At 42.6% G+C, this 14,021-nt stretch overlaps 1 pseudogene; it reads left to right on the top strand.

Annotated features, from left to right (window-relative positions):
- Positions 1-1,332: 1,332 nt before the first annotated feature.
- LOC138926730 (uncharacterized) lies at positions 1,333-2,253 on the top strand (annotated as a pseudogene).
- Positions 2,254-14,021: the final 11,768 nt, after the last annotated feature.

Here is a 14,021-nt window from a genome sequence, read left to right as displayed (position 1 = left end):
TGGAGTCCTGGACATGGGCTCCAAGGATGGGTTCATCCCCAAGGACCTTTGGCGATGAGTGGTAAACGAGTTGAATGGGCGCTGCGTGGAAGAGATGCTGCGAAGTGGAGGACCCCCCCAGAATGCGAAGACGCAGGATGGTACCAGGGTAGCGATAGGGTTATTGCCTGCCAAGACGCGCGATCGGTAGAGACCTACAAGCGTATGGTAGCATCGCTTGGAGAGGTCTACCCTGGAGCTAAGCTAGTGGCTTAGTTAGGATGGTCTTAGGGTCGGTTGACTGGGAGATCCCAAGCAAACCAAGGGCGCGAGTGTGGCTCACCGAAAAGCCAGCCGACCCTAAGACCATCCTAACTATGCTTAGGGTGTGCAATCCGACGCTTTCCACGGCGGACTGGAGAGTCGTGGAGGCAGGTCGTCCTCACCCTCAACGAGGAGACCGTAAAAGCCCTGGAAAGGTCGGAGCACCGGCTGAAGTACGGATTTGAACACGAGACGGTCCGTATTTACAAATCCGATGCGAAGACCAAGCCAGGAGGTATCGGACTGGAGGCAGACACGCAAGAGTCAGACTTGGAGGAGCCGACCGAAGAGGGGCACCCGGAAGGAATGTCGGATGAGGAGGAGGACATCCTGGAAGGATGGAGGTGGATACACCTCGGAGGAGAGCTACTTGGCAAGGGCACTTAGTGGATTCGGAATGGAGAAGGACTTTCTGCTGAGCTCCGAGACGGAGGCAGAAGTTACTATGGTAGAGAATTGTTAGAATGTCCCTGACAATTTTGCAGATAAACCTCTATCACAGTAAAGCGGCGTCAGCTGCCCTCCTACTCCACCTCGCCGAGAGTGGAGCTGATGTGGCCCTCATCCAGGAACCCTGGGTCCTTGCAGACAGAATTCTTGCTTCTTCAGCAAGAAGCACAAGATCGACCTGATCATAGGTTGCGATGCTAACGCCCATCATCATCAGTGTGGAAGCACTGACACGAACGAGAGGGGTCAGTCAATCTTCGATTTTATTCTAGGCTCCAATCTTCTGGTGGGTAACAGGGGTACAGAAGCCACGTTCATAGTCAAGAACAGAAGGAAGTACTTGACATCACTCTTTACTCTGACTCCCTAGCAGACAAGATTGCTAGATAGGGAGTCCTATAGAAACACTTTTTCTCGGACCATCGATAAATAGAATTAGTAGTCAATTTTGAGAACTTTAATCGACTAACGGTACGCAACACGAGAAAAGCGAACTGGGAGTTATACAGGAAAGAACTAGAAAGTTCCTTGGGGAAACCTCCAACAAGGGACGTTGACAGTAGGGAAGTCTTGGATGCCATGGTGGGCACGTTTACGGCAGCGTGCGCCAGGGCATTCAATAAAGCTTGTCCCAAAAGCAGACCGGGCAATAACAAGTTAAAAAAACCACCATGGTGGTCGCAAACACTTGCGCCCTTTAAGACCAAGGCCTTTAATTTTGCCAGCAAGACAAACTCGGAGACAGCCTGGGAGACGTATAAAGCGAACTTTAGGCAATATAACAAAGAACTTCGTTAGGCAAAAAGGAATGCCTGGACCAAGTTCTGCACGATCATTCAGCAAACAACAGAGGCCTCCCGACTCCGGAAGGTCCTCGCAACAACTGCACCAAAAGTAGGATACATTAAAACCTTAGAAGGTAACTGGACATCGTCCAGCAAAGAAACCCTAGAATCTCTCACAGAGGCACATTTCCCGGGATGCTCTCTAGAAAAAACAACCCTGGAAACGCAGAGACAGGGGGACAGCCCCTCCCTCCCTAACCAACTTGAATACCTATTGAGTGACAGGTATCTGAGCTGGGCGATAAATAGCTTCAAGCCTTTCAAATCCCCAGGCCCAGATGGCATTGTCCCGGCTCAACTAATTAAAGCCGGTCCCAATCCAAGGTCTTGGGTCAAGAAAGCTTTCTCAGCAATTTTCAGAATAGGCATCGTACCCGCAATGTGGTTGCGGACGAAAGTCGTATTTATACCCAAGGCGAGAAAACCATTTCACTGCACCCCTAAGGACTTCAGACCAATAAGCCTGTCGTCCTTCCTTCTCAAGACAATGGAGAGAATAATCAGCCTCCACATTAATCTTACTTTAAACCCAGATGATATCTCGGAATCACAGCATGCGTGGAGTGCCGTTTCAAACGGGTACAGCCCTTCCTATACGCCGATCCACGGAAACGGCACTCCACGAAATCACTACTTTTGTCGAAAAGGCACTTAGTGATAAAGAATACGCACTCATTGCTTTTCTAGACATAGAAGGTGCGTTCAACAATATCCTACCAAGCTCGATAATCAATGCGCTGACGGGACTAGGAATAGACAATCAATCCGTACGCCTTATAAAGCAGATCCTGGTAAACAGGACTGTTGAGGCGTTACTAGGAGGAGAATCTATTCATAGATACGTCAGGCACTCCGCAAGGAGGCGTACTCTTTGCCTTCTTTGGGAAATTTCCCCAGACTCTATGTGACCGTATGACGGACAAACTTAGGGTCCTCTCAACATGGGAAGTTAGGAATGGACTTGGAGTAAGCCCGTTCAAAACCGAGCTTGTCCTATTCACCAGAAAGTACAAAATACCAAACTTAAGGCTTCCAAAACTATCAGGGGAAACACGCTCCCTCAGCGGTAGCGCTAAGTACCTAGGGATAACGCTAGACAGGAAACTGGACTGGAAGTAAAACACTAAGGATAGAGAAAACAAGGCAACAATCGGGCTCATAGTATGAGTATAGTAAGGACTCCTTACTGCTTTTCAGCTGGTACTTGTTATAGTTTTTCTGCTCAATGTCCAGGTATTTATACTGCAGTATTTATAAAATGCATATTAATTATATTATACTTTCATATTAGTTATACTTTTCTCCTAATTTTTTTTGTTAGCCAAAATTGTTAGAAAATTTTTATATTTTAATATTTTTGCATATTATAACATAGCTTAATTTCTAAAACTTAAAAATAAGTACATAAACTTGTATTAATATAAACGTTATTTTAAATAAAAATAAAATTGTATACTTTTTATCTCGTCTTCAACACTTTATACTTGGGCTGCATCTTCCGGCTTTGAAGAGACTAAAAATGCAATAACTTCACTTGACAATGAGTGTGATTTTGAACGTATTTTTTGCCTTCTTAGCAGACATAGCAGCTGCTTCAACAAGTAGAAGTGTTGAATTTTCCTTTGCGTGTTCGGAAGTGTTGAATTTTCCTTTGCGTGTTCGGAAGCAAATCTTCTTTTATGCCGTAAACTTCCTTCGTCATAAGAGACCCGAGATTACGATTACAATTATCTTTTGAACAAAATATTAGCTCCGATGCAAGCAAGCTAGCATTTTCTTATTTGAAACGACGAATATTTCTGTGTGATTTGTTCCGCAGTCTCTTTATTTGAACAATAAAGTTTATTTTGTTTTAAATCACCTCGTATAATCACAAATCGTTTTCCGGAAAATCATTTGGAATTACTTAGACGCCAACCCAGTAAAAAGTAGCGTTGATATATATATTTTTTTTTTTGTTTTGTTTTTTTACCGGTCTTTCAGAATTTGGAAATGGCTTGTGCATCAATAAGAGCATCAGCTAGCATTCCTGTATTCATCATAAAGCTTAGAGGCCCAGACGACCGAGGGGCGCTCAAGAAACGATTTGTTAGAATATATTAAGTTATTTGTTAATTATTAAGCTAAGAGGAGTTAGTAAGGAAATTTAAAATTCTATATTTTTAGTTAGAGGGACAGGAAAGAGATGTAATAGAGTAGATACCATTGTAGTTCGAACATAATACCCTAAAAGGGTCATGCAGTGCATATGTCGAACTACAACGGCTAAGGAACAGAGGACTAAAGTTTCGAGTCCTTCTATTAGGAATGTTAAAATTTAAGCGTGTTAGTAAATGCTGGCTATCTACATCCCCGTTAATTAGGTTATGCAGAAAAACTACACCGAGCATTGTCCTACGATTTGTTAAGCTAGGTAAGTTTATGAGTAAGAGTCTACTACTATAAGATGGAAGTTGAAGATTTGCATCCCAGTTTAGACCTCTAAGTGAAAAAGTTAGGAAATTCTTTTGTACGGATTCTATGCGGTCCTGATGTCCTGATGACTCCATATTGGGGACTCCAGACACATGAACCGTACTCCAGTATAGGACGGACCAAAGAAATGAATAGTGTTTTGGTTATATAGGGGTCATTAAATTCTTTTGACCACCTTTTGTTAAAACCAAGGACTCCTTTAGCCTTATTAACCATTAAGGAAATATGGTCGGAAAATTTAAGTTTGATGTCTAATAGGATGCCGACATCATTAACCTGGGTTAATTTTTCTAAGGCAATCCCATTAATAGAATAAGTAGCTTGCAGAGGGCAAGAACGATAAAAAGACATATGTTTGCATTTAGATCCATTAAGTATTAGATCATTAGCTAAACACCAGTTTTGAAAGTTGTCAAGGTTAGACTGAAGGCTGCATTGGGCAGAGATGGATTTGTAATGAAGACAAAGCTTTACATCATCTGCTTACTAGAGAGTTCGTGAAGCAGGTGGAAAGTCGTTTATAAAAAGCCGTAATAATAACGGGCCACGATGACTTCCTTGAGGGACGCCAGATGTAGCACGGACCAGACGGGACTGAATGTTTTTAAATAAAACTCTTTGTGTCCTTCCATGTAGGTAGCTGGAGATCCACGTTAAGAGGTCTTTAGGAAAACCCAGCATATTCAGTTTACTCAACAAGAGTGAGTGATTAACTGAATCAAATGCTTTGCTGAAGTCTGTGTAAATTACATCGGTTTGATATCCCTTACAAAAGCCATCTATGACAAAGGATGTCAACTCCAATAAGTTTGTGGTGGTGGAGCGACGCTTAATAAAGCCATGCTGACAAGGAGTGATAATCGAAGAGCAAAGGTGTTGCAAATGAGGGGTAATTAATTTTTCAAATAACTTTGGAATTGCCGACAACTTAGAGATGCCTCTGTAGTTGGCAGCCTCAGACTTTTTCCCTTTTTTATGTAGGGGAATTATAAATGATTCCTTCCACTTAAGGGGAAAAATCGAGGTTTCCAAAGATAAGTTGAAAAGTCTAAGTAGAGGTTTGCACAGAGCCCTGGCACAGTATTTTAGCACACAGCCTGGTACTCCATCGGGGCCTGGCGAATGGGCGAATAAATGGGTTTGACCCTTAAAAGACCAGATAATAAGTTGTTCTCAGAAAAAGACGGACAGAAAATAAGATTTGCTGCTTGAATGTTATATGCATAAGGCTGATCAGTCAATTTAGGAGGAGAATAAGTTGTTTGAAAAAATTCTGCGAATAGATCGGCAATGGCCTGATCCGAAGTCGCAGAGGAATTTTCAAACATAAGCAGAGGTGAAAAAGATACGTGTTTGCGCTTAGTGTTTACAAAATTATAAAACTGCTTTGGATCCTGAGTAAATTGAATCCGGCAGCGGTCAATATAATTCCTATAACATTCAGCGTTATGCACGGTAAAATTCGACCGAGCTAGTAGGTATCTTGAGAAATCAACACTACTGCAGGTTTTTTTATATTTAAGTAAAAGCTTATTTTTTTTATTTTTTAAGTTAGCGAGGCACCTTGTAAACCAAGGAGGATTTGTTGAAGCGGACGGATATTTCCAAGGCACACATGAGTCAAAAAATTTATTTAAAGTAAAATAAAATTTTTCTAAAGTGACATTAAGATCAGTGCACGCCAGAATATCAGACCAGTCAAATGTATCAATAAGGTTATTAAGTTTCTGAAAATCAGCTTTACGGAAACAGCGAATCTTATTTACCACGCTCGGAGACATCTGATCGATACCAGGAGTGGTTTCGATTGAGACCTCCAGTGTGGGGTGATATGGATCCTCTGGGGATGAAAGGGGAAAACCATCAGGATCAGATACAAAACATAAGTCTAAAAGCCGACCTAGCGAATTTCTAACATGATTGATCTGACCTAGGGACATGTCAAACATGCCCGCGGTGAAGTCATGGTAAGTTATAAGAGACAAAGATGGTGAGTTATCGACGTTGGACCACTTTAATTCTGGGATATTAAAGTCGCCCGCCGCTACGAGTTGGTCACGATCCGTCATAAGATTAGAGACGTATCGAATGGCGGACAAATGCTGCCAATATGTAGGCGGTTCAGACATAGGAGGTATATATGAACATGTAATGTATAAAGCTTTAACGGACATAGTGATTTTAACGCAAATAAATTCTATGTCACCAAACTCATGGGATTTCACCTCTTCAGAAGCAAGAGTAGAGTCTACCGAAATGAGGACTCCACCTCCTCTTCGCTGAGATCGATCCCGTCTAAAAGTGGTGTACTTACTTGAAAAAACTTCGGAGCTAAAGATCTCCGGATTTAACCAAGTTTCTGTAAATGCTATTATATGGGATGCAAAGAAAGAACTATCAGAATATAGCTTGGGGAGTTTGCTACGTAGCTCCTAGTATTCTGATAGGTAAGAGTTAATGAGGAAACTAGTTTTTTGGGTTAGTAGCCAAAGAAGAGGTGGAGGGTTGGTCAGTGGTTCCGATATTGGGGAGTCTCACTCCCACTGGTTTTTTAACTTTTTTCTTCACGGAACTAGGCTGATGTTCTTGGACGAAAAGATTCTCTGGCCAAAAACTGGGAGAACAAATCGTCTTGAACATCAGCGCGGGCATATAAGCCGAGATATCAATCTCTGAAGTATCAGGGGCAAGCCGAGAAACAAATATATGTTTCGATGGAGGAATCACCTGTAAGGGTTTTGGTGTCGCAGGTACAAGAACTGCAGCATCAGTCGGTGCCGGTGGTCCGGACTGTGGAATACCCTTTTGGGTGACCCTAACCCTTTTGGGGGTTTCGTTCCCTAGAACCTGTGGCATCACTTGAAGGGATGCCATGGCGGACATATCGGACAATTGGTCATTATCCCTGAGAAATTCGGACGAATTTTTCTCAGTTCTAGCCCTTGGGGTGGCCAGAGATATAAGCGGCTGCATTAATGTCGGCTGAGCAGGCTGAGGCGGATCAGAAACAGCGGATTTCTTACGCTTAGGGGACTCATTTAGCAGCTGAAGGCCACTAAACTGAGTGTCCAGCGCACAGCTGTTCATTGATTTTACGAAAACCAGTGATCAGCTCTTTAAATCCATTTTTGGTCTGTCTCATGAACGACCTCATTTCGCCTTGCACAGCACGACAATTATCACAATAGAGTCACATATTGCGTGAATAGAGTCACCTCGACGAATAGTAACCTTGCTTGAATTTGTTGACATATTTAACCTCCCGCAAATTCCCGCAAATTATTTAAATGCTATCTAAATGCTATCTATCTTGGTCATTGACAATTTTCAATGTCAGTAAATAAAATCAGCTTGTATTAAGTTAAACGTTATAAATCTAAATTATTATTTGGGCCGCATATGAAATTGTGATTTATGTTACAATATGTGAAATCCAATTTAGGGTGCGAGCGCAATAGAAAGACGAATGAGAGTGGCGCCAACCTTCCAGAATAGGCTGAGCGGATGCTCGCTAGCTTTAAATGCCGAATTAGTAAAGCCGAGCGACCGAAAAAGAGTCGGCTTGCGACCAACAATACATCAGATTATAATTAATTATTATGTTTAAACTAGTCGCTTGCTGCTTGACCCGACACACATAATAACTCGTACTACCACATAAGTTGTTATTTGAATCCTGTTGTATCTTGCTAGATATGCTCCACGAAAATTAAGTATTTTCAGGTTAGAATCAAAAAAACTACTGTTTACGTATTACATTAAAAACATGACAACACAAAAGCACATATAATTAAACACTTATAAAAATATTTTCTATATATATACCATGCGAATCATTTTCCATTTTAAGGTATTTCAATTGGTCAAACTGTTTAAAAATTCGAGAACGCCAAAATTTAGGAACTTCACTAATCAGCATGGCACCACGTGGCAAGAACAGCTCACTTTCAAGAGCTGGTGCAAGACGAGGGCTCCACAATAAAATACAAATGAAATATTTTCGATGTCTTGGGACTTTTCTTAGCTTGAAATAATTGTAACATTATTAGTATATTAAAACAAACTTTTCATGTTTTGGCCAAAATAAAGGCATTTCATCCCAATGTGCGTTTGTTCAGGAGACACAGGTGAACGGCTCTTGTGTGACCTTTTTCGCACCTGGTGTGCAAAAAACAGTTTTTTGATGACTGCAAGAAACGGTCAACTGTCATTTGCGAGCTCTGCTTTAAAGTTTTCGAAATTTAGCTATGTAATATGCGAAAATATAAAAATATAAAAATTTTCTAACAATTTTGGATAACAAAGAAAAAACGAAGAGAAGAGTATAACTTATATGAAAGTATAATATAATTAATATGCATTTTATAAATACTGCAGTTCTATTATGTGGGCGGCAAGGAAGGCATGGTTGTAGTGTAGTGAAAAAAATCCGAAATTCACAAATAATATAAGCAGCAAGTTCTCCAAGTTTCAACATTCTAGCTTTTAAATTACGGTTATGGCCAAAATAAAGGCATTTCATCCCAATGTGCATCGGAGCACCACGAGGCCACCAGATGGACGCAACTCCACTCCGGACCCTAGGCTTACAGACGATTCCCCGCGGCCACGCCTCGTGGGTGGCCTTGCGGACCTATCCGATCCAATCCAATCCAGCGATCCACCCTCCTCGAATTCCGCTTCTCTTTCAGCAAAGATCTCTCACACCTTTCACCAGGACCTCGGATCTGGTAAACCAAAAGAATACATTAGGCTCGCTCGACCATGACCTACCCTAACAAACTCACCACGCCACCGCGACCTGCCTCACTCTGGCACCGCACCGCGTATCCGCCAGAAAATGGCCGCTTCGGCATCGCAGTTGTCACCCGCCTCGCGACACCTTCTTAAGTCCCGATGGTCTCCGAGTAAGCACAATCTTAATTTTTCCTGAACTTTCGCGACTTAATCTCCTTGTAATGGCCGAACTCCCTTGATCCACGCCATATATACAAAATAATGCTATTTCCACGCGGCTTTCCAATTCGATCTTTAAGCTTCCAATTCCAGCTTTATGCCAGTTGCCAGATAACCAAAACCAGCAACACCCTTCGCCCGGGTTGACACCTACGCCGATCCGTCGCCGACGTTTCAAAATGCCCCCTTCTTAATAGCAAGAACAGGGTCTCACACGATCCAGCTTAGCTAACCCACGAAAGTGACCCACCTATTGCTCTCCCTTAAATGTCCTCTAGCTTATAGTTTTCTTTCTTTTACAAACCCTAGCCTTGACGTGTGTCGGGCCATGCTTAGCGTTGTAACCCGCCGCAAAATTGCTTTGCTGGAAAATCCACCTGAATTCTCTGTCACATCTCTGGACCGTATATTAAACCGATTTTCATTCTTCTCCGTTTGCCTCGCTAAAGCCTTCAGCGCCTGGGCACGTACCACCTGCAACGAATCTTCATGGATAACCGAAACCTTTATCCTCCATGAGCCCTAGTTCCCTTATGAGCTCATACGATCCCCCCGATTCCACAAACTGTTGCCCAAACACTAAAAAATACGGTGTTGTGCTTGTACTGAAATGGACTGAAGTTCTCATCGAGCAACAGATCTCATTGAGATGCTCATTCCAATTTCTTTTGTCTTTTCTCACGTACGATCTTATGGCCGCAATGACGGGTCTCCATCATTACCTTCGAAATCATATCCTTTGGCACTTCCACGCGATATTCTCGCCTAGCTCTACTCCCTGGACTTGATTCGTCCACCGGAAAACCTTTCCCATCATGACATTCAAGTCTGGCACAGTCTCATTGTTATCTTCGACCGGGTCCCTTAGAGTGTCCCTTTTTTTACTCCCTTAGAACATAAAAACTCATCTGTTTCGAAAAACGAAGACTCATAGTCTATTGCTAAGCCGACGCCCATCGCCCCAGCCGAGACCTTAAGTCTGGTTGTGCCATGAGTCAACCTAATGACGCGTGATCCACAATTACCGTTAACCTATGCCCCTCTACATAAGGACTAAACCGTTTGATACAAACAATCGTGGTCAGGCATTCCTACCCTGCGACGAACTAGTTTCTTTGGGCCGTGCTCAATATCCCATAACTGCTTGCGTTGCAGTGGATATAAATCTGTTTCCCTAAATCCGGACTATGCTAAACAGTAGCCTGACAAATCGCGCTCTTTAACTTTGAAAATGCCTCCAAGCCTCATCGTGAAACTGATTTGGGTCTCACCAAATTGGTTAGAGTTGCTGCTATATCCGCGTAGTTACTTATAAACTTTCTATACCATCCGGTCATGCATAGAAAACTGCGTAACTCCTTCAGTGTTCGTGGAACCGAGGAATCTACCATTGCAAATATATTCTCGGGATGTCCTTATGACACCCTCCCTGAACAAGAGATCACTCGAAAACGCAAAAAAGGGGGGCTAGCGGCAAGGCGGTGACGAATCAAACGAGTCGATTTATCTTTTCTCTACTTCATTACAAAATCAATATTTATTTAATTAAATTGTTACTTAAATGTCTAATGATCCCCCGTTTCCAATCTCTTACTTTTGCTAACAATCCAATATTTCTCTCTTATTCTACTTATCTATCTATAATTATCTATGTTTACCCGAAAAAAATAATGAGGACTTAATTCAGCTACTGGTATTCCCTTAATTCTGTTGGGACATCTCTTAAGGCTCATTTAAATTAGGCAGGGATCAGGCGTTAGAACGCTATACGACTCGACCCCGGATAGTACGTAAATTCAACAATCTTCAAGGGAAACTTAGACGACTTGCATCCGTTCTTCGCTCCGTAGGGATGAACTGTTTGCGGCGGGAGCACGCGGTATGAAAGCGTTTTTATGCGATGCTTTTCTTATTTACTCAGCACGAATCTTTGATCGAAATCATACGCTTTATGATTACGGAGCTAATATTACGGGTCCCAGCCCGGAGAAGCTTCTATCTTTTTCTTTATCCAGGTTTTCAATCACAAATGCTCGTTCCCGGTTTTAAAGGTTGCCCTTACCTTCGTCCATTTGTGAAGCCCATTAGGCCGGGAATCGGACAACGTGACAGTGTAATTATCGGAGAGCTCCGTATCGCTTCTATTGGCTTCAAAAAAAGTTTACAATATTTGTCTTTCATTCACGACAAGCTGTTGAAGCGCTTCTTTCGCCAAACCCGTTCACAGCAGAAATTCAGTTTACATAAAGCCACTAAATAGGAACGAATGCATTTAATAGGAATGAACACCTCCGTGCACCATCTCCACGCTTCCATCCGAGCACCACGAGGCCACCAGATGGATGCAACTCCACTTCGGACCCTAGGCTTACAGACGATTCCCCGCGGCCACGCCTCGTGGGCGGCCTGGCGAGCGATCCGATCCATTTTTTGCGCGGACTGATCCCGATCGAACTTCGTTTCTCTTCTAGAAAAAATCTCTCACAGCTTTCACCAGGACCTCAGATCTGGGGAATCAACAGAATTCATCAAAGTCACCACGCCACTGCGACCTGCCTTACTCTGGCACCGCACCGCGTATCCGCCAGAAAATGGCCGCTGCGGCCTAGCAGTTGTCACCCGCCTCGCGACATCTTCTTAGGTCCCGATGGTTTCCGAGTGGGCACAATCTTAATTTTTCCTGCACTCTTCGCGACTTAATCTCCTTGTAATGGCCGAACTCCCTTGCAAAATATATGCAAAATAATGCTATTTCCACGCGGCTTTCTAATTCGAGCTTTTAGCTTCCAATTCCAGTTTTATACCGATTGCCATATAGCCAAAACCAGCAACACCAAACGCCCTGCTACGGACCTATTACGAAAAAGGGTTGCCATGTAGGCTACTTTTCTCCTCACTCCCGGATTGCCACCTACGCCGATCTTTCGCCGACGTTACAAAAAGCCCCCTTCTCAAGAGCTAGAACAGGGTCTTACATGATCCTGCTTAGCTAACCCACGGAGGCGACCCACCTATTGCTCTCCCTTAAATGCCCTCTAGCTTGTTTTTTTTTCTCTTAGGAGCCGTAGCCTTAACGTGTGTCGGGCCAAGCTTAGCATTGTAACTCGCCGCAAAATAGCTTTGCTTTAAATTCCTATGGAAAATTTCTTGCCCACGACTCGTCACCTTTCTGGAGCGTGCATTGTACCGCTTTTTATTTTTTTCCGTTTGCCTCGCTTAAGCATTCTGCGCCGGGGCACGTACCACCTGCAACGAATCTTCACGGGATAACCGAATCCCTCTATCCTTCATGAGCTCTAGTTCCCTCATAAGCTCATACGATCCCCACGATTCCACAAACTGTTGCCCAAACACTAAATAATGCGAGGTTTTGCTCACAATGAAATGGACTCAGGTTCTTGTCGCGCAGCAGATCTCACTGAGATGCTCATTCCAATTTCTTTTGTATTTTCTTACTTACGATCTTATGGCCCCAATGACGGGTCTCCTTCATTACCTTCGGAGTCATTTCCCTGAACTTGATTCGTCCGCCGGAAAACTTTTCCCATCATGACTTTCAAGTCTGGCACAGTCTCAATATTAGCTTTGACCGTGTCCTTTAGAGTGTCCCTCCTTACATCCCTCCTTAGAGTAAAAGAATTCATTCGTTTCGAAAAATGGAGACTCATAGTCTATTAACGGCAACTGCTTTACCCTCTGCTTCTCCTCCTGAAATTGGAATTACGTGCCGTTTGCATTTTCGTTGTTCGATTTGAAAGTTATACGTCTGTAGTCGACACTGGTGTAGGACTAGTGTATGGAGGACTAGTTTTTTTTGAGGTCGTGCTCAATATCCCATAACTGCTTGCGTCGCAGTAGATATGAAAATGTTTTCCTAAATCCGGACTATGAAAAACCGTAGCATCTATACCCTCCCTTCCATGTAGTCCTTACACTACCCATGTAACTACCGATGTTTAACTGACATGTTGGGATCCAAAGTGCTCTAAGTAAAAGAATTTATATCATGTTCATTATACATAATTAAAGATAGTCCATAAGAAAATACAATTTAACCTATTATTCAAAAGGAAAGGTAAAATATGTCCCGGATTTCCTATTCTAATCAAATTCGACAATTACTCTTGGTGGTTTACTCACTCAGCTTTTCCGACTCAGCATCGATCGTTTGGCACAAGAAGATGAAGTGATTTTCGCTGTACTTAATACAAAAATTAATACAACAAAACTTTTTAATACAAAAAGAGAAGGAATACATCTGAAAATACCTGACTAACTGATGGGGTTTCCTTCTTTATGCAGTACACGTGTCTTGGCAGAATTTTCCTTTACTTTTAAAGTATGCTGACGGATTCTTTTTTCCTCGACCAAAGATTAGAAGGGATGCTAAGAACGTGATATGAGCCATTTCCATGCTTTCGTAAGGCTTCCCTTCCTAACGGAGCAATCTTATGATTTTCCACCTACTTTGGTCCGTGCATGCGGGTGTGGGTGGGCATTGCATCTGTCAATGCAATTTCGTTCCCATCTATTGGGTGGATACAATAAAGGAAAGAAATATTGGCCTGCCTTGATATTTTTTTTTTTAACCTTGGAATAAGGTGCAACTACACACCCCTCCTCAACAGTTTAATTCGAAGAAAAACACCCTTGCATTAAAACTGGATAACACTTAGAGAGTGCACCAATACCAAATATTCTTGGCATGATATTTACTTCTTTCCTTGTCATTCATGTCCTCCAGCAAGTAACAAGATTGGCCTAACTTCATTTCGATTCGGGGTCTCATACCAACTGGAGCAAGCTTGGCGTTAAAATGCTCAGCTGCTTTTCTTAATACAAAGTTTATTTTGGTGACAATTTGCCCTTCCTCAAAAGATTGAAGTCATATCATAGCTACGCTTGTTTCGTTCGTAGGCTTTCGAAACATACTTATCGATGCTTGATCTGATTTCCTGAAATTGGTCAGATCTGGATAATCTAGCAGTGCCT

Source organism: Drosophila bipectinata, chromosome 3R (genome assembly GCF_030179905.1).
Source record: "Drosophila bipectinata strain 14024-0381.07 chromosome 3R, DbipHiC1v2, whole genome shotgun sequence".
NCBI classification, from domain to species: Eukaryota; Metazoa; Arthropoda; class Insecta; order Diptera; family Drosophilidae; genus Drosophila; species Drosophila bipectinata.
Note: the sequence above shows the minus strand (reverse complement) of the source record. Positions and strands in the feature narration are given on the sequence as shown.